Here is a 21,139-nt window from a genome sequence, read left to right as displayed (position 1 = left end):
CCCCACCAGACCCAGAGCTTCCCCTCCAGTACAGAACTCTCAGCACAGGGCAAGCTATCTGGGCCAGGGACTACAGAGGGGGCAATAAATGGACACAGGGGGTCGTCTTAGAACGAACAGGTCCCCTATCATACGTCATTGACATGGGGAATAATTCCCACATCCGCAGACACATAGACCAACTACGGCGTCGCAGCCCACAAAATATGGGGGAAAGGGGGAACCTGGAAATGCAATCTGAACCACCGCTGCTGGCAACTGCACATCAAGACACCCCTGAACAATCGACACCACTACAAAACCCCGCACAACAGGACTTCTTCCATCAAGGAAACCCCGAAGCAAGAGAGTCAAACCCCCCACCCCCCGAGCCAGATTCCAACACATACCAAGAAAAAGAACATACAGAAGAACCTATTCCCCGACGGTCCGAAAGAATAAAAAGACCCCCCACTTATCTAGAAGACTTCGAATGGGGCAACCCCAAAAACAAACAATCGGGGAAACAACAACTCAATCAGAGGGAGGGGTAAGGGGTGTTATGTATTTACAAGTTATTATTGTTAAACATAATCATAAGCAAATACAGGGCTGAGGTAAAAGGCGCGGCAGCTTTTGACAGCTGTCAAAAGCTGCCGGACAGAACTACGCAGGCGCCGCCGTCTGACAGCTCTCGGCTGTCAGAATCACCTGGCTACCGCACGTGCTACCGATGACAGCTCCGAGCTGTCAAAACCCAGCCGGCTCGGATTGGCGAAGCAGACGGCGCGGGAAACTGGCTCAGCCCTGATTGGTCGAGATGTGACAGCTGCAAGTATAAATAAGAGCGCTGTTCTCCTGTTCCTTGCCTGGTTCTTAATAAAAGTTAAGTTATTTAACTTCGCTGTCTCGCCTGCTCTCTAAAGCATTTAGCTTTCTCAAATATCCAGCATGAATCAGCAATCATGTCTCATGTTCCTTGGCCCTTTGTAAAGCTAATCTTGAGCATCTGGCAGTTTTTTCTCCATATAGGGCTGTAATATACATTTCTTTTTTTTTTAAATCCCATTTATATCCCGCCTTTCTCCGAACACTCAGGGTGGCTTACAATTTAAAGCACAAATCAATGTGCTTAGCACATTGTTTTTCTAAATGTCTATCGAGATTCTCAGTCATCCAGGTCAGGGTTGTCCCAAAGGTGCTTTTTCAAGAGAATATATATATATATATATTCCTCATTAAAACGCATGCGGCTCATTAAGTAAACATTATGTATCTCAGGGTAGGGAAGGTCATGGAGGGCCTATTGATGGAACAGGCCCCCAAGGCCTCCCTGACCCATGAAGATACCTCATGATTCCCTCTCCCTTCCTGCTATGCGGGGCTCACCTGGAAAAGGTCTATCTCCTCTCTGCCACGGTTCCTGCTGCCACTCCAATCTGAGGCCAGGGATTGTGTCCACAGCCCCCCATGGCCAAATCTGGTCTCCAGAGGCCTGGAAAAGACCTCTGCCAGCCAGATCCATGACTGCAGAGAGATTTTGCAGCCCCTATGTGGCCTGATCGAAGATCCAAAGTCCTTTTCCAAACCCCCAGAGTCTGGATCCATGGCCGCAGAGTGATTTTGCAGCCCCCCAGCAGCCCCATCTGGGCTCTGCATCGGGCCACATGGGGACCACAGAATCACTCCACAGCCATGGATCTGGACTCTGGAGGTCTTATCCAGGCTCTGGAGCCTGGTTCGAGCCACAGGGGGCCGCAAAACTGTTCTGCAGCCATAGATCTGGGCTCCAGAGGTCTTTTCCAGGCCTCCGGAGCCCATATTGGGCTGTGGGGAGCTGTGGCAACTTAGAAGGAACCAGTTCTTCCATTCAAAAAAAGATGCTGGAACATCGTTCCATCTGTTCTATGACAAAAAAGCACTGAGTACTTGTGATTCTTTTACTGTAAGTAGGAAATGTCTTCAAAGATGTTGATGTATAGTATTTCAGTAAACTCCATCTATCTTTGATATTTTTTGAATGAATTACTTTGATGTCCTTTAGCATACAAATTCAAGGCTGGAATATCCTGATTCTGGAGCTCTTTTTGAAGTCTTTCCATGTACTCCCATATCTTTTTTTTTTCTATTTTCAATGTCTTTATACATATTGTAAGAATACTGGTTCTTGTTTTTTTCTAGAACAGGGCTGTCAAACTGGCAGCCTGCAGGCCGGATTTGTCATGCACAGGCCATGGCCACCCCACCTCCATAAAGGCAAAAAACATCGCAATACGTCATGATACGTCACGTGGTGTGATTGAGTTTGACACCCGTGTTCTAGCAGTGCTCTAAAATTGTTGTTCCTTCCTGAGACTTTTGTCTTTCTTGGCTTTGGGTTTTTTTCTCTACTTGGCAATTTCTATGCTTTTTAACTGATATCCAGTTTGCTTTCTTCATCTCTGGCAGTCTCTTTTCATATTCATCCTTAAAAAAATTGTTTAAGTCATACCAGAGTTTCTCTGGTTCTTTATCGGTGAGATTCAGTACTTCAGCAAGATTTCTGATGTTTTCCTTCAAAATGTTGGGTACGTGCTCTAGGTCACATTTTGGAAACTGGTTGTCCTCCTTTTCCTCCTCCTGGAACTTACACATGAACTGTTTGTGATTTATTCCATAGTCAGCATGTAGTCATGTCTTTAATTGAGTTCCTCCACCTCCTATTATTCCATTAAGTGAAATCCATGTATTCAGACACTACTTTATTTCAAAACAGTGTTAGCAATGAGGAAATCACTGAATCGGTTCATTTCAAGTTTCTAAGGCATACAATCAAGCTATATTTTTCTCTTTAATATTTCTATCTTTGGCATTCCAGTCTCTAATCACAAGCAGCCCATCTTAAATTGAACTTGACCACAAAATGTCAGGTATGGCCTTGTGAGGCCTGCTCAGTACTAATATTTTAATTGTGATATATATTTCTGAAAAATGCCTCTTTTGCACCTTTCTTCTTTCTTCAGCCATGCTGAGCTAGTTGGTTGGAAATTACAGCACACACACTCACAAACAAAGAAAGTAAACTATGGACTGCAAAGTATTTTACATATTCTACTACCCACACATGTTCTAGTAGTGAGATAATGCTCTCTATCCACTCACAGCTGTTGCTTTCAGTTATACCTATATGGTATATAAAAATCCATATCTCTCTTTTTGGAGTCCAAAATGAATTAGTTAAAAGCAATAAAATGAGATCTGGACAAAAGGAAACAGATTACGTAGATTTAATTAAATGCTGATATCATTGGTGCCTGATAAATAACAACAATATCCAAATGACAACAGGCAAAAAATAATAACATCATTGCATATATGATTGTGTAATTTAGTTCAGAGGAGGGATGAAACTTACATACTTGTTATGATGTCATAATAGTCATGTTATTGTTTTCCCACCTGGACATCTGTGGATATCATCAAATCAAATTCAGATTCAGAGAAATGCTTACTGCTTTCATTCTGAATGAGTAGTTTCTTTTTTACTTTGGGACATAGAAACCCTTAGTTATAAAAGGATTTGATGAAGTTACTGTTTAAAACATTTAAGGCACCTTTCTGCCCATTCTCACTCCATATTTTCAGATAATTGCTTCCTATTTCTAGCACTTCATGCTGATGGGCCATAAATTCCTACAAGTCCTTGCCATTACATAACCTTAAGGGGCTGATGGATTCTGTGGCCCATAATGACCTTTGCAAGACTGGAATACCTAGGGCACATGGTTCCCCTTTGTTCCCAAGAATACCTTTTAAGTTATTTAGCTTTGGTTTTATCAGATTGGTTTAAGGCACATCTAAGATTTATTAAGAGGTCAAAGTCTTCTTTCTGAATAGAAGGTGCTATTAATAGTTCAAGCCTTTCCATCTTGCAGGGAAAAATAGCTTTGATGGCTATAAGCATACATGTTACATATTCTGTTTTCCTGTATCTAACACAATCATGTGCCCCATCAAAATATATTTGTAATACATCAGGAAGGAATCAGAAGCCCACTTTGGCCAGACTTTGGGGCAAATGATAGCAAGAAAAGAGACAGAACTATCTACTCATGCAAAGCTCATGGTGGTAATTTATCAAAGGCTCTTGAAACATTATTTTAAATTTGGTAAAAAGGTAAAGGTTCCCCCGCACATGCGTGCTAGTCGTTTCCGACTCTAGGGGCCGGTGCTCATCTCCGTTTCAAAGCCAAAGAGCCAGCGCTTGTCCGAGGGTGTCTCTGTGGTCATGTGGCCGGCATGACTAGACGCCAAAGGTGCACGGAACGCTGTTACTTTCCCACCGTAGTGGTCCCTATTTTTCTACTTGCATTTTTACGTGCTTTCGAACCGCTAGGTTGGCAGAAGCTGGGATGAGTAACAGGCGCTCACTCTGTTATGCGGCACTCGGGATTTGACCCACCAAAATGCCGTTTTTCTGATCGACAAGCTCAGCGTCCTAACCCACTGAGCCACCGCGTCCCTTATTTTTTTAAAACTTTTTTTTAACTTTACTGAACTTTTATTCCAGCAGTATTCCCATATGGTTGGAACTAGGCTTTTGATAGTGGTGGATCTGTAACAAGAAAGGAAAGTGGGAAGTGCTTAATCTAGAAAGGAGAAGTTTATTAATTTCAGTGCATTAGAAACATGTTTACAGGTAGTCCTCAAGTTATAAACATTTGTTGAGTGACTGTTAAAAGTTATAAGGGCACTGAATGAAGAGACCTGTGACTCAAACCTCCAGCCAATGAAATATTTCTGCAGTCAGGTGAACACAATTTGGGCACTTGGCAACAAGCTCACACTTATGAGCACTGGTGGGATTCAGTTGGTTTGTGCCACTTCAGCAGAACCAGTAGCTATTATTATTTTTTTGCCCAGGCCCAGAATGGACTTCCAGAAGCGGCATCCACACAAAAAACCAGTTGTTCACATATTTGAATCCCACCACTGCCTATGACCAATTACAATATCCCACAGTCATGTATAATAACCTTGGCTGACCTTCTCGGCTGGCTTCCCACAAACAAAGTCAATGGGGAAGCCAGCAGAAAAGGTCACAGGTTGCTTGGTTGTCTCTCACAACACTGGCTTTTGTTTTCTTGCACTATGCCCTCCTTCCCTGGGCCTTCCTGCAGTTGCACACAAGCACTGACTAGCATCCTCTTTCCCTGGGCTTCCCTGTGCTCATTTGCACACACACACACACACACACACACACACACACACACCAGCAACCTCCTTCTCTAAGCCTCCCTGTGCCTGGATGCATGCACCCTCTTTCTCTGGCCTCTCTGCACTCACATGCTCAAATGAATGTATGTTCCTCATGCCCTCTTTCCCCAACCTCCCCGCTTTCCATCACAGACCCAGTGCATATTTTACCCCAGCCTTTCTATATATTCATGTATGTATCCCACACCCTCTTTCTCTAGCCTCCCTGCACTTGCCTAAAAGTATGCACCCCATACCCTCTTTCACTGGCCTCCTTGTGCTTACACATGCACACACACACACACACACACACACACCCTCTTTCTCCAGTCTTCCTGCACTTTCACATTTTTACCCTTTTGGCTTTCCTGAGCTTGTTCCACACTGCAACACCCTGAAAGTCACATGGAACCTGTGCAAATGAACGAACCTTTATTATCAAAGTACAACATGTGTACAGTGAGATTGGCTGAGCCTCCCTTCGTGCCCCCCCAACTCACAGTGACAACAAACCCACCATCTTGTTACACCAAGTGAGCAAATTACACAACACACCGGCCTCACAAGTCAATCATACATAGAGTTATTTCCTGTTCAGGAGCCTGACAGCCCATGGATAGAAGCTGTTCTTCAGCCTGTTGGTACAGCTGGCTATACTTCTGTATCTCCTACCCAATGGTAGAAGATTAAAGAGATACCGACCAGGGTGTGAGTCATCCCTGAGAATTTTCCTCACTCTTCCAAGGCAGCGAGCCCTGGCAATGTCATCCAGTAGAGTCAAGGGACAGCCCACGATGTTTTGTGCTGTGCTCACCACCCTCTGTAATATCTTCCTATCTGCGGCTGTCAGGCCAGCATACGAAACCACAATACAGTGTGAGAGGATGCTCTCTATGGTAGACCGGTAAAAGAAGGTCATTAGTTGTTGTTCTACCCTGTTCTTCCGCAAGACCCTGAGGAAGTGGAGTCTCTTTTGGGCCTTTCTGGCCACCTGGGTTGTATTAACTTTCCAGGTAAGATCTTCACAGAGGTAGACTCCCAGGAATTTAAAGGAGGAGACTCTCTCCACACAGCCCCCTAATGTAAAGTGGGGCAGGTTCCTCTCTTTTCCTCCGGAAGTCTAGCACCATCTCCTTTGTCTTGCCGAAGTTCAGGTGCAAGTTGTTCTCTAAACACCATAAGGATAATTTTTGTACCTCCCCCCTGTACACTGTTTCATCTCCACCTGTAATAAGACCCACTACAGTGGTATCATCTGTGAACTTAATGATCGCGGTGGATGGGTTGGACGATACATAATCATATGTGTACAGTGAGTACAGGTAGGGGCTAAGCATGCAGCTAACAAAAAATTAGCTACTGGTTCTACCAAAGTGGTTTGAGCTAGCTGAATCCCACCACTGAGTTAGTGTCCTTGCTGCAAGGTTTGTTCAGTCTCACTTGGTTTGTGAAGTTCTCTAAATTTGCCGCTGACCTTATCACCAAATTGTGCCAGTTTTGCACATCTAATGCTCTGTCTTTGCCTTCTCCCTCTGTGCAGAAACACATTTCATGAAGGATTGTTGTTTTGCTGCATGAGCAGGTTGTGGATTTGTTTTGTTTTCTGTGTGACTGTTGTTACCTTAAGATAATAACCATAATCACTTAGTGGCATAATTATAATCAGCATAAATAGAAAACACAGTGTGAAAAGTTTCTACAACAGAAGGCGAGCACACATAGCTCAGAATTGCAAACCTTCTTACCTAACCCACATGATTTCACTAACATCTTATTCACACCTTGATTGTTTTTGAATAATGCATTATGGCTTTGCAACCATCTGCAAACCAAAATGTTTCAATACCTTGTCATTGTAATCAGAACAGCAAGAGAAGGTTGAAGCTGGATGGGGATAATGAAGAGATTTATAATAGGTGGTTTGAAATAGATCTCATACCTGTAGTACTCCAATATATATTTAGGGAGGAGGGAAATATATTTGGTTTTCCTTTAATGCAAATATAACAAATTCACGCATCTTGAATCCACACAAAATATTGCTTCTCAATATTTTCACCTTTTTAGATTATCTGGTATAGTTTTGCAATGAAACATTACATTTATAAGGTTGGGAAAGATGGATCCTCAGTTGTCTCTGATAGACTGTTCCCACCAGTCCCAATCAACTGAAAAATACTGTTTTCCCTGCCCCCTCTTCCTTTAACATGGGGAAGCCATTACCTCCCCCTCTTCAGTATTAGAGAAGAGTACTCAAAAACTTCTTTATGTGTGTGTGTGTGTGTGTGTGTGTATAGTAAAAGGTAAAGGTTCCCCCGCACATACGTGCTAGTCGTTTCCGACTCTAGGGGCCGGTGCTCATCTCCATTTCAAAGCCAAAGAGCCAGCGCTTGTCTGAGGACGTCTCCATGGTCATGTGGCCGGCATGACTAGACGCCAAAGGCGCACAGAATGCTGTTACCTTCCCACTGCAGCGGTCCCTATTTTTCTACTTGCATTTTTACGTGCTTTCGAACTGCTAGGTTGGCAGAAGCTGGGACGAGTAACAGGCTCTCACTCTGTTACGCGGCACTCAGGATTCAACCCACCAAACTGCCAACCTTCTGATCGACAAGCTCCTAACCCACTGAGCCACCGCGTTTGAAATGCATATCAGTCTCCCTTTAATTCTTTGTTAGCAATCTAAAAAATTTACACAAATATGAGCTGTCACTGTTGTGACTACTGCCTGTCGATGGCCTTCGGTTAGGCTGAAACAGGAAATAAAGATTTGTCCCATGTTTGGGGCCTAGCAAGGTAATCTAAATAGTTAACAAGCATTTAACTCATATCTCCCTTGCTTCTCAGCTAACAAAGTGAGATAGAGCTTGTGGCCTAGAGGTAAAAACAACTGCCTAATATCTCAGAAGGGTATGGCTGACTGATGAAAACAAATAAGTTTGAAATGCATATCAGTCTCCCTTTAATTCTTTGTTAGCAATCTAAAAAATTTACACAAATATGAGCTGTCACTGTTGTGACTACTGCCTGTCGATGGCCTTCGGTATATATATATATATATATATATATATATATATATATATATATATATATATATATATATATATATATATGCAAATTATTCAAATTGCTAATAAAGAATTTGGGAGGCTAAGATGATCATTTCAAAATCTTTATGTTCTCATCAGTTAGTCATACCCTTTATCTGAGATTCGAACCTGGGCTGATTATATATCAGGCAGTGTTTTAACCTCCTGAGCCACGGGTTCCTTCTCTCTTATATTAGCTGGAAGGCAAGGCAAATGTATGTTTAAGTATTTGTCAAGGCTTTTTGAATGGACCTTGCTAATTAACTCTTTCATTCCTGTTTTGGCCCGGCTCAGGGCTTATCCACAGGACATAGTCAACTTATGACAGCTCATTATTTGTGCAAATTATTCAAATTGCTAATAAAGAATTTGGGAAGCTAAGATGATCATTTCAAACTCTTTATGTTCTCATCAGTTAGTCATACCCTTTATCTGAGATTCGAACCTGGGCTGATTATATATCAGGCAGTGTTTTAACCTCCTGAGCCACGGGTTCCTTCTCTCTTATATTAGCTGGAAGGCAAGGCAAAGGTATGTTTAAGTATTTGTCAAGGCTTTTTGAATGGACCTTGCTAATTAACTCTTTCATTCCTGTTTTGGCCCGGCTCAGGGCTTATCCACAGGACATAGTCAACTTATGACAGCTCATTATTTGTGCAAATTATTCAAATTGCTAATAAAGAATTTGGGAGGCTAAGATGATCATTTCAAACTCTTTATGTTCTCATCAGTTAGTCATACCCTTTATCTGAGATTCGAACCTGGGCTGATTATATATCAGGCAGTGTTTTAACCTCCTGAGCCACGGGTTCCTTCTCTCTTATATTAGCTGGAAGGCAAGGCAAAGGTATGTTTAAGTATTTGTCAAGGCTTTTTGAATGGACCTTGCTAATTAACTCTTTCATTCCTGTTTTGGCCCGGCTCAGGGCTTATCCACAGGACATAGTCAACTTATGACAGCTCATTATTTGTGCAAATTATTCAAATTGCTAATAAAGAATTTGGGAGGCTAAGATGATCATTTCAAACTCTTTATGTTCTCATCAGTTAGTCATACCCTTTATCTGAGATTCGAACCTGGGCTGATTATATATCAGGCAGTGTTTTAACCTCCTGAGCCACGGGTTCCTTCTCTCTTATATTAGCTGGAAGGCAAGGCAAAGGTATGTTTAAGTATTTGTCAAGGCTTTTTGAATATTTTTTATATATATGTAGATCTAGAGTCTCGGGTTTCTACACATACAGACACCCGCGAGAATCTATGAAAACATATATACATATATACATATATATATATATATATATATATATATATATATATATATATATATATATATATATATATATATGTTTTCGTAGATTCTCACGGGTGTCTGTATGTGTAGATCTAAAGTCTCGGGTTTGTTCCCGCATTCCTTTCATCTTCAGAAAGTTGTGGCGACGTTTCGACGAAATCCCATCCGTCATCATCAGGCCGGAGTGTTTCTCCTGCTGCTTCCAGGAGCAATGCGTGGTCTGGCTGTTCTTTTCCTTCCAACTGCCGGTGGGGCTGTGTTCTGACTGGGTGGAGGCGTGGCTGCTTTCTGATTGGGTGGGGGTGTCCTCCGACTGGGTGTTGGCGTGGTTGTCTTCTGATTGAGTGGAGGCGTGGCTGTCTTCTGTCCCAGGCATATAAAAATTAACAAACTAAGCGAACACTGGGATGGAATAAGAAAAACTAAAACAGTTTTAATTGCTAATATATATAATATTTATATATATAATTTTTTACAATAACAGTCTTTAGTGCTTTGTGAACAGTACGTCGTCTGGGTTCAGATATTTAAAACAATCAATGATAATTAATTTCTACAATTAATCAATATGTTGGTAATATATTTCTTGATCCTCTCTTCTTCCTGTAATATTCTCCTTTTAAAGAAATATAATTCTTAATATTTTCAGTACATACCAAGTTGAATATAAACATTTTTTTAGTATTTATGCATATAATAATAACATCAACATATAACCTGTTTTAAATCAGCTTGTTTCCATTGTATTTATAAAAGTCATCTTATTAAATAATTATGTGTCCTGTTTTCACAATTCTTATTAAAGCTTAATTTCCCCTCAGTATTCAGACCACTCTTACTAGTCATAATTTTCTCAGAATTCATTACCATTAAATATCCAAACTTTTCATTTAAATAGAACCTTTCAATGTTTTAACATTTCATATACATTGTTACACAGGAAAGCTGTTAATAAAATTAAGTGCTCTACATTAAATGACAATTCATGCAAAACAAATTGTGAGTAAACACATTCTAAGGTGCATGTTGCCTGGGAGAAGTGAGAAGAAAAATGTGTAGGAATTTTTAGAGTTAAAACAAACAAACAAACAAACACAATCTGACAGAGCAATAGAATGAAGCAAACCAAAATGGAAAAGCAGAAAAGGTCAAACCTGACAGTTTTCTCTGTCTCTACAGCTCAAATGGATTTTCTTGGTTTGAAAAAAAGCTAAATTTTACTAAGATTTTACTCATGTACAAGAAAGACAAGGCGAGAAAGGAGGATCTGACCTAGTTTGTATGAATTCTGAAATGAAGGAAGATTAAATCCAGTTAGTACTTCTGAAAGGGAAAGGAAGAGAATATCCAGGAGCTGTATGCTAGAGTAGAAATAAAAATAATAATAATAATTCAGAAGAAGCTATTTGCAAATTACTTCCATACTTTTGTCAAGAAAACTATAGAATGGAATAGAATAGAATAGAATAGAATAGAATAGAATAGAATAGAATAGAATAGAATAGAATAGAATAGAATAGAATAGAATAGAATAGAATAGTTGGAAGGAACCTTGGAGGTCTTCTAGTCCAACTGTCTGCTTAGGCAGGAAACCCTATACCATTTCAGAAAAATGGTTTTCCAGTCTCTTCTTAAAAACTTCCAGTATTGAAGCATTCTGAACTTCTGGAGGCAAGTTGTTCAACTGATTAATTGTTCTAACTGTCATGAAATTTCTTCTCAGTTCTACGTTGCTTCTCTCCTTGATTAGTTTCCATCCATTGCTTCTTATCCTGCCCTCAGGTGCTTTGGAGAATAGCTTGATTCCCTCTTCTTTGTGGCAAACCCTGAGATATGAGAACACTGCTATCATGTCACCTCTCGTCCTTCTCTTCATTAATCTAGACATACCCAATTCCAGCAACTGTTCCTTATATGTTTTAGTCTCCAGTTCCGTAATCCTCTTTGTTGCTCTTCTCTGTACTCTTTCTAGAGTCTCAACATCTTTTTTTTACATTGTGGTGACCAAAACTGGACACGGTATTCCAAGTATGGTCTTACCAAGGCATTATAAAATGGTGTCCATTCATAGTAACTAATAGCCTGGTCAACTCCATACCGGATTACTATAATGTGCTCTACATGGGCTGCCCTTGAAAAGCATTCAGCAGTTCCAGCTGGTACAGAATGCAATGCAAAGAAGTTATGTGTATTCCTAGAGCAGGACATGTTAATCTCTGCACTGCAAGCTGCATTGGCCACCAGTTTGCTTTCAGATCTAATTCAAGGTTTAAAGTCCTTCATGGCAAGGCACTGGTTTACCTGAAGGTCTGCCTCTCCTTGGTTATATCAGCCACCCCATCAGATCTGGCCGAGTAGGCATGTTGTGTGTACCATTGGTTAGGGACCTTCATTTGGTGGGTCCTAGGAGACATGTCTTTTTTGCCATAGTACCCACCTTATGGAATATTCTCCCCCCCAAATTAGATCAGCTCCATCTCTTTTGATATCCCAGAAAGTCCTTAAGACTTGGCCATGTTCTCAGGCCTGAGACTCCCAAGCAACCAGTGACCCAAAGATGCTTTTTCTAAAAGACAACTGGACTTTCTTGGGTTTATTTCTTTGAAAATGTTTTGCTTCTCATCCAAGAAGCTACTTCAGTTCTAACTGACTGGTGGGGAATGGAAGGATATATATTCTTTGTGGTCATCTGGTGGCTACCACTCTCAGGGGTTAGGGTTAGCACTCCTTAGGGTGCTAACAACCAGATGACTGAAAAGAATATAAATCCTCCCATTCCCCATTAGTCAGTTAGAAATGAAGAAGCTTCTTGGATGAGAAGCAAAATGTTTTGAAAGAAAAAAATCCAAGAAAGTTCAGTTGACTTTTGGAAAAAAAACAACAACATATTTGTGACATCCATGACCTGGATGATTGAGAATCTCCATAGACATCAAGCAACCAGTGACTTGCTCAAATGGCTCCATTGATGGGGTGGCCATTTTTCTCCTCTCTTATCTGTAGTTTGTACTTCTAGCTCTGTGATATTTCTTCATATGTGGATTTTTTTAAATTTCTGCTTTTATTTGTTGATTTTATCTGAGTGATGTTTGCTACTCAGAGTCACCTCCAGTGAGATGGGCAGCTATATAAATTTGATTAATAAATAAATTCAATCATCCAGAGCCAAGTTCAATTGGAGGATGTCTTTATTAAGTCATTTATTTTCTTTTGTCATTTTGACAGTGTCGTAAATAATCTAAGCTACTGTTTATGTCAGCCAGTAAAGAAAGATGATAGAAATAAGATAGAAAATGTCAAACAACAATTCTTTCCAGATTGGGGAGGAACAAAAAACTTGATTGACTTTCAATTATTCCTAGTCCAATTCACATGACTGCTAGAAAATTGTTTGTAGAACTTCAGAAACAATACAATGGGATATAGGATCTACAATGGCAAAAATCTCTTCCAAAATTTCAGCTTTAAAACAGTTTGGGCAAAGGTCTAGAAAAAGATTTTCCTGAATAACATTGGCTATGAAAGTAGGATTTAATATTCAAAGTCCTGGAAGGGGTAACAGTAGAAAAAAAGCAATCTGGTACTCCTGACAACAAGATTTTAAGTTAAAGTTTCAAGTCTTTTTATCCTACATGCATTGATGTAGTTTCTTGATGGCAGACAAACAATGCCATTAAGAGCTGGTCAAGGAACCATACATATCATTTTTCTTGAGAAAAAAAAACACAGGGCTGTGTTTACTTGTAAATTTGGATGGAAAATATGAAAAATAAAATCTTGTCAACGTATTATAATTTGGTAGTTCTTGTGAAGCATGTTCATGATAACTGAAATAAAATCTTTAATAAACTAACTTCTGAGGACTGAGACAACAAAAATAAAGATTTAGTTGAGTTCATTTAGTGGTGTGAGTGTGTGAAATAACACAATGTTACAATTTTGCTTCAATGAAAGACAAATAGCACTAGGACTAGCCATAGCACTTATATACCACTTCATAGTGCTTTACAGCCCACTCTAAGCAGTTTTCCAGAGCCAGCATATTACTCTGAATAATCTGGGTCCTCATTTTACCGACCTCAGAAGGATGGAAGACTGAGTCAGCCTTGAGCCAGTTGGTTCAGTGGCAAACACATAAGTTTAGGGTGGGTTGAAATGTTCTTCCAACCCTCAGACTACTTATCCATTTGTTAATTATACTTTCAAAAGCATCTTCTGCAACAACTGAATAGCTCTAAGAATAAATGATTTTCAACAATAAAATCAATGCATACTTACAGTATAATCTCAATCATGCCATTCTTTTTCAGAATAGACAAAGTGATATAAAGTACAGATAATGAGTAAAAAATAGCAAGCCAAAGAAATAAATAAATGTGATAAGAAAAGGGGGGGAGAGAAAAAAAGGAAAAAAAATATAGATCAGTTATGTGTTCAAACCATTCGCAATGGTAACTTTCTGACCTTTGAACATATCTTAGTTACAAGCACATCAACCCACCGGTTTATATATTCTCTCCTGTTTTGGAGGATATCATTAAATTTTAGACACATCCATAATTGTGTCTGTATGTTTTTCTAGCATCTTATTAGTTTTTTTAAATATTTGAAGTGTTATATTGCATTGCCTGGAGGAACATTGTCCATAGGGTCGCGATGGGTCGGACACGACTTCGCAACTAACAACAACAAACATTGCATTGATGTTTTATCTGATTATCAGCGTATACCTACGCAAAGACTATCACTTTTTTAATATGACTAACAGGATTGGAATGATGTGAAGAAATAAATAAAGCATCACTGAAGTCAAATGCATTGTTCTCACTTTGTTAGCTGAAGTAATTCACAGTTTCATAAAAAAAAATGTAATAAGCTGATGGAACTCATGGAGGATTTCTCTAATAACAACAACTATGAGAAATTAATGGAACCTTGATGATTCAGATTTACAAATATTTTGAAGGCTTCATTTAAATTTGACAAATAAGTCAGCAAGTGACTTTCAAATAGATGGGGCAAACAATCCTGCTATATATATTCAAGACCTATCTTTTAATTCATTGCTAGACTACAAGGAATTTCATTCTAATCCACGATCCAAAGTGCATATTCCTCTGACGAGGAGCAAAGTGTAAAAGCACTTTTTGTTTGATCAGTTTAAATGGTAAATTAATTGGGATCTGTTTTTATGATGGCAAGAGGATAAGTTCTAAAGTAAATAAACAAAATATGGATTCCCTGAGTAGCGTGCAAGACAAATACAGCATGAAAACAGCATACTGAATAATGTTTTTGAATAGCAAATAAAAAACACAATAGAAATGAATGTATCTTTTTTCAAAGCTGTTGCAAAGATCCAAAGAAAGTAAAAGTACTGTTTCCACCCTTATGATTGGATTCTCCACAGTCCAGAACATTAGATATTACTCCAAACAATTTGTTTGTGGAAAATATATTTGAGTGGAAGGAGCTGAAGTAATCTGAAAGGTTTACTTCCAACTATTCCTATTTCACCATGCAATTTATTTTGAGACTGAATTTAGCATCAAAGATGCTTTTCCTTAAAAGTTTAATTTATGGATGTATGGGGGGAAAAAGCCCTCTGAACTTACCAGATTCTAATTTCAGATGCTTTGCTGCTCTGGATGTATCACAGACTTCAAATATAATCAGGTTCACTTTTCTCCCCATTGGGTTCTTTCTAAAAAAAAATTAAAAGAACTTAATTGCAAAACCAGGAAGAACTGTTCAGAGAAAGCTCACAGTGTTGCAGTCTGGAAATTACTTCCTTTTTCCTTTGTTGGAATTGAATTTTCTACAGTAATTTAGGTCTGGAAGTATCCAGCCTGTGTCTGGAGATTTATAATGGTTAAAAGTTATTTCAATGCAAATATAAATGAATTTGCTGTATATAGAAATACTCACGGTTTTCCCTGACATTTGGTAAGAAGGGAAATTAGATACATATAGATGATAGGTAGGTAGGTAGATAGATAGGTAGGTAGGTAGGTAGGTAGATAGATAGATAGACAGACAGACAGACAGACAGACAGACAGACAGACAGACAGATAGATAGATAGATAGATGAAATGGTATACAGTTATTAGTCCTATGAGATAATTCAGTCTGACTATATAAAGATTGAAAAAGAGGGAGAGGATTTAAAACTCCTACCACTATTTCTGTGCATTTGCTTTGTGATACAGTAGATTTCTCAGAGCCTGTGAAAAGACATGGGAGAGGGGGTTGGTTCCAAAAAATTATAGAGCTGGATCAAGAGTTCAGTTTTTTATATCAGGGGAGTAGCATTCTCTTCACATCTTCAACAGGCAGTGAGCAAAAGGACCAAAAAATTCCTGCCCTAACGAACTTCTAGATCAATAGAGCACACTTATGCAATTTTCAAGATTCTGTAGCCTAATTCCTCTTTTCCCCTTTTAAGAAATACTTTTAGCAGCTTAAGATGCTCAACACCTCTGAATGTAAAGAATGGGTGCAGTTCTGTGCCTGATTCTCAGTTCTCCAAAGCGCCTGAAGGCAGGACAAGAAGCAATGGATGGAAACCAATCAAGGAGAGAAGCAACCTAGAACTAGGGAGAAATTTCCTAACAGTGAGAACAATTAATCAATGGAATGACTTGCCTCCAGAAGTTATGAATGCTCCAACACTGGAAGTTTTAATAAAGAGATTGGACAACCATTTGTCTGAAATGGTATAGGGCTTTCTGCCTGAGTGGGGGGTTGGACTAGAAGACCTCCAAGGTCCTTTCCAACTCTGTTATTCTGTTACCTTTTATTATATTTACATAGGCATTTAGATGATTATTTGAGAGGCAGAATGCTGAACTACATAGATAATTAATTTGGTCTAGTTACTATTGCTCTTATACTGTTGTGTTCTTAAATAATAGGAAGGCTGAGGTTTCTCACTTACAGACTTTGGAAATGCTAAGCCATATTTTCTGAATTCCACTTCTGTCTTACTAAATAAATGGCTCAACCTTAACAGAAGCAAAGTAGATATAGGATCCATAATCCCAGCCAACCTTTGATGCTGGGTATTGGTCAATGGTCAATGGCATTCTAGGAAGGGCTGGGGTTCTGTTGGGTCCAAAATGGTCTTGGTCACTTTTTCTCAGTCCTCAAAAGAAGGACTGTAAAATGTTGCTGAGAAAACTGCAGCGAGTCAAGCAGTCATCAGGAATCAATGCTAATTCGAAGGGAAAGAAAAAGAAAGGAAGGAAGGAAGGAAGGAAGGAAGGAAGGAAGGAAGGAAGGAAGGTCTATTAAAGTGGTAGCTGACTATGTAAAACTAAATTAGGTAGGAGTTAGTTAATTTTTGGATTTTCTGAATGAAATTATAGATTTAGGCTAGACTGACAAGATGAAATAGCAACAGTTTCTGTACTTCTGCTAAGAAAATGTGTGTTCTGGAAGTTTTATTTAGTTACATTCACAGAAAGTTCACAGAAATCTAACTGAAATCAACAAAAAAGTAAATGCTTCCTCTTTCCAGTCATGTCCAACTTTAGAGGGTGTTTTTTTATCTCCAGCCAGCATTGTCTGAAGACATTTTTGTGGTCATGTGACTAACATTGCTATATGCCAAGGCACATGGAACACTGTTACCTTCCCACTGAACTGGTACCTATTTATCTACTCACATGCTTTTGAACTTCTAGGTTTGCAAGAGGTGAGGCAAGTATCAAGAGCTCACTCCACCACACAGTGCTTGGGTCTCAAACCCAGGCTGCCAGCCAACAAGCTCAGTGTCTTTAACTGCTCAGGAAATCAAGGAAGGTATCTTAATTCACAAGTGCTCTGTTGCTGTGGACTGGGTATTCTCTCACTGATTCTGATGGTAAGGATTTCTTTTTCTTTTTTTAAACAAAAACGGGTACAGAGGTTCCTGGAGATTGACTGATTTTTATTTGTATGTAATTATGTGACATAAAAATGTAACAGCAAATGCCTTTTCCTGGCTGAAAGAAAACTTTGGCAATGTTGTCAAGTTAATCATCTTCCAGCATCCCAATAATTCTCAGCTAGGAAATCACAAAAAATACTTTATTAAGAATTACTTAAAATTAAACCTGAGGGCCAATCTGGGATTGATTTCTGCAGTCCTGTGTATGGCTCAAAATGTTAAGATAGGACAAAATAAATGTCAGAAGTGTTTTTGCATAGTGAATGGGTGGAAGAAATTACTCCATGTATATGTGCAATATTTTTTAGCAACTGGGGTGCCATACTTTTGCAAATTGTGATTCATTATTATGCCAGCGTAGAGGAGAAGATGAAGCAGTAGGCGTGAGCTTAAATGGACTCCAAAAGATGGTAGAGGACAGGAAGGCCTGGAGGAACATTGTCCATAGGGTCACGATGGGTTGGACATGACTTCGCAACTAACAACAAGAGGAGAAGAAAATACAGAACTAGTGACAAAGTGCTTCAAATATGTGTGCTCATGCAAGAAGAATCTCTTGAGTTGATGGAAACTGAGCAAATGTTTAAACAAAGCTTGGGATACAAATAACATTTCCTTTACTTCTTGGTGATTGTCTAAGCATATAATGGGAGACTAAATCTTTATGGGGTCAGAAATATGGGTGGTCCTGTAACTTTAGATCAGGTCAATCTGCCAATGGGATGGGGAAGACAGAGGAAGTCTGCAGTGACCTTTATACTTCCTCTTTTTTTCAATTCTTAGAGCCCCCAGAATCATGTCAATGAACTATGATAGTAAATATACAAACTAGGAAATATTTCCCACTAATTAAAAACAAAATACAAAGAATTTGAGACAGTTCCACACACATTCTTCAGTTCCCAGCCATGAAAATTCATGCTAATAGTAACAAAATAACAACAAACAAACATGCAGAATGGAGTTTCTGGAATTATTATTGATCATTGCACAGTCAGCCAGATGTTCAGACTGTATTTGGCATTTTTGTCTATCTATGGAGTCCTTACCAAGGACCTGGGATAGGCAGATGTGGATGTTTGATGATATTATAGATATCATTGCAGGATGGAAGCAGTTCCTAGTAAGGCTGCATTTTGCAATTGACTAATGGCGAATTTGTCAATGCCAATGGTGTTCAAGTGGTGCTCTAGTTGTTTTGGGATTCCACCCAAGGTGCATCATCATCATTATTATTATTATTATTATTATTATTATTATTATTATTATTATTATTATTATTATTATTATTATTATTATTATTATTACCCTTGCTTGCCTTTGCCACAGTCTTTTTATTTCTATTTGTAGGTCTCTGTAATTTGTTATCTTCTCCAGTTCTTTCTCATCTATTCTGCTGTCTCCAGGCACTGCCACATCCACTATCCATACATTTTTGTCTTTCTTATCGGCAATTGTTAAGTCCAGGGTGTTATGTTACAGGTGCTTGTCTGTTTGAATTCTGAAGTCCCAGAGCAGTTTAACTTTATCATTTACGTGGCTCAGTGGGTTAGGATGCTGAGCTTGTTGATCAGAAGGTCGGCTGTTTGGCGGGTCGAATCCTGAGTGCCACGTAGCAGAGTGAGCGCCTGTTACTCGTCCCAGGTTCTGCCAACCTAGCAGTTTGAAAGCACGTAAAAAATGCAAGTAGAAAAATAGGGACCACTATGGTGGGAAGGTAACAGTTTTCTGTGTGCCTTTGGCATCTAGTCATGCTGGCCACATGACCACTGAGATGTCCTCGGACAAACGCTGGCTCTTCGGCTTTGAAACGGAGATGAGTACTGGCCCGAGAGTCAGAAACGACTAGCACGCATGTGCAGGGGAACCTTTACCTTTACCTATATTATTATTATTATTATTATTATTATTATTATTATTATTATTATTATTATTATTCATCGCACAGTCACCCAGATGTTCAGACTGTATTTGGCATTTTTGTCTACCTATCGAGTCTTTACCAAGGACCTGGGATAAGTAGATGTGGATGTTTGATGGTATTACAGATATCGTTGCAGGATGGAAGCAGTTCCTAGTAAGGCTGCCTTTTGCAATTGACTAATGGTGAATTTGTCAATGCCAATGGTGCTCAAGTGGTGCTCCAGTTGTTTTGGGATTGCACCCAAGGTGCATTATTATTATTGTTACTGTTATTGTTACTGTTATTGTTATTGTTATCATCAACCAGTTATCAACAAGGGGTACATATATTATATCTCTTCTGGGCCACATGTCTGAGGGAAAACGTTTTTGAGTCAATGTCCAATTGCCTCTGTCAGAGGGATGAGAAAAATTTTCAAGAATTCATTTCTCCTTAGGCTCCCAAGTGATCCATCCAATGGCAAGATACAGCCAGTTCACACCAACTCACAACAGCTGACTGTTAAATTTTCTGGAATTTTGTGAGCTAGACGAGAGCCAAGCTGTTTTAGGACATCTAATTCACTAATCAGATGTTCTGTGGCTAGCATCTCCATGTGGCAGCAATGGAGCCAGTTGAGATGATTGTTAAATATTTAGTAGCACATCACAGTCCCGACCTACTTTACACAATTTATTTCCAACACTCAGTTGGCTCAGAAAGATGTTTTTTTTAAAAGAACAGTATTGTTGATTATCAAAAAGTTACCACGCTCTGGTTAGGCCTCGCAGCCCAAACTACACTTCATTTCAATTATTTGTAACAACAGCTTTTAGGCTTTTTGTGGCCAATTTGTATCCTTAGCACATACAAAATAAATTTCCAATCTCTAGCCTACTTTTGCATGTTGTTAATGCTGTATAAGAGAAGAGCTCAAATACCTGGGGTCTATCTAGCAATATCACCTCAATTTCCTCCTCTTGAATAATCTGGAGTTTATTGCAATTTAATTAATTCTCACACATTTCTCATTGTCTATGGACTTGGCCTCAGTTACTTTAATACATAGTGCATTTTGGACAAAGTAGGAAGGAGATTTTCTTCTGTGTATAGAATTGTGAATTCAACTGTAAAACACATTAAGACATCACATGTTTGTTATGAATACCCATCATTTGGCTAATCCCTGGGACTATCAACAAGTACCCTGAACAGTTTCAAAGGAGTTTTGCAAAAAAAAAAATTCTTCTTCAATTATACTTATTTATTTTAAAAAATGGCACCCAAATTGAACCATCTCTGGGTGGCTTGCAAAGTAATAAATAAATAAAATTTAAAAAGCAATAAAGCAGACTACAAGGAATATTAATCAAACAGAATGATATTTCTTGAGTCTACAAGTGTCTCTCCTGATTTCTTACCAGTATATCAATATAATTACTTCCTTGGAGTAAAGCATTAATTAAATACACTAAATATCAAAGCCTTTTGTGTTTCTATGTGCCCTTAAGTGGTGGAGCACTATTGGAGGATATTTACTCCCTGGCATCTTAAAAATGTCTTCCAAGTAGTTGTGCTTTCGCTTATTCCAATGGCTACTTCAACAGAAAGAATAATGGCTCTCCTTGGATACATTTGTCTTTGTGCTGCTGCATTTTTAAAAGCTGTAGGAGACACTCTGCTCCCTGGAATTCAGCATCATCTACG

This window comes from Vipera ursinii, assembly GCF_947247035.1.
Source record: "Vipera ursinii genome assembly, chromosome: 1".
Classification (NCBI taxonomy): domain Eukaryota; kingdom Metazoa; phylum Chordata; class Lepidosauria; order Squamata; family Viperidae; genus Vipera; species Vipera ursinii.
Note: the sequence above shows the minus strand (reverse complement) of the source record.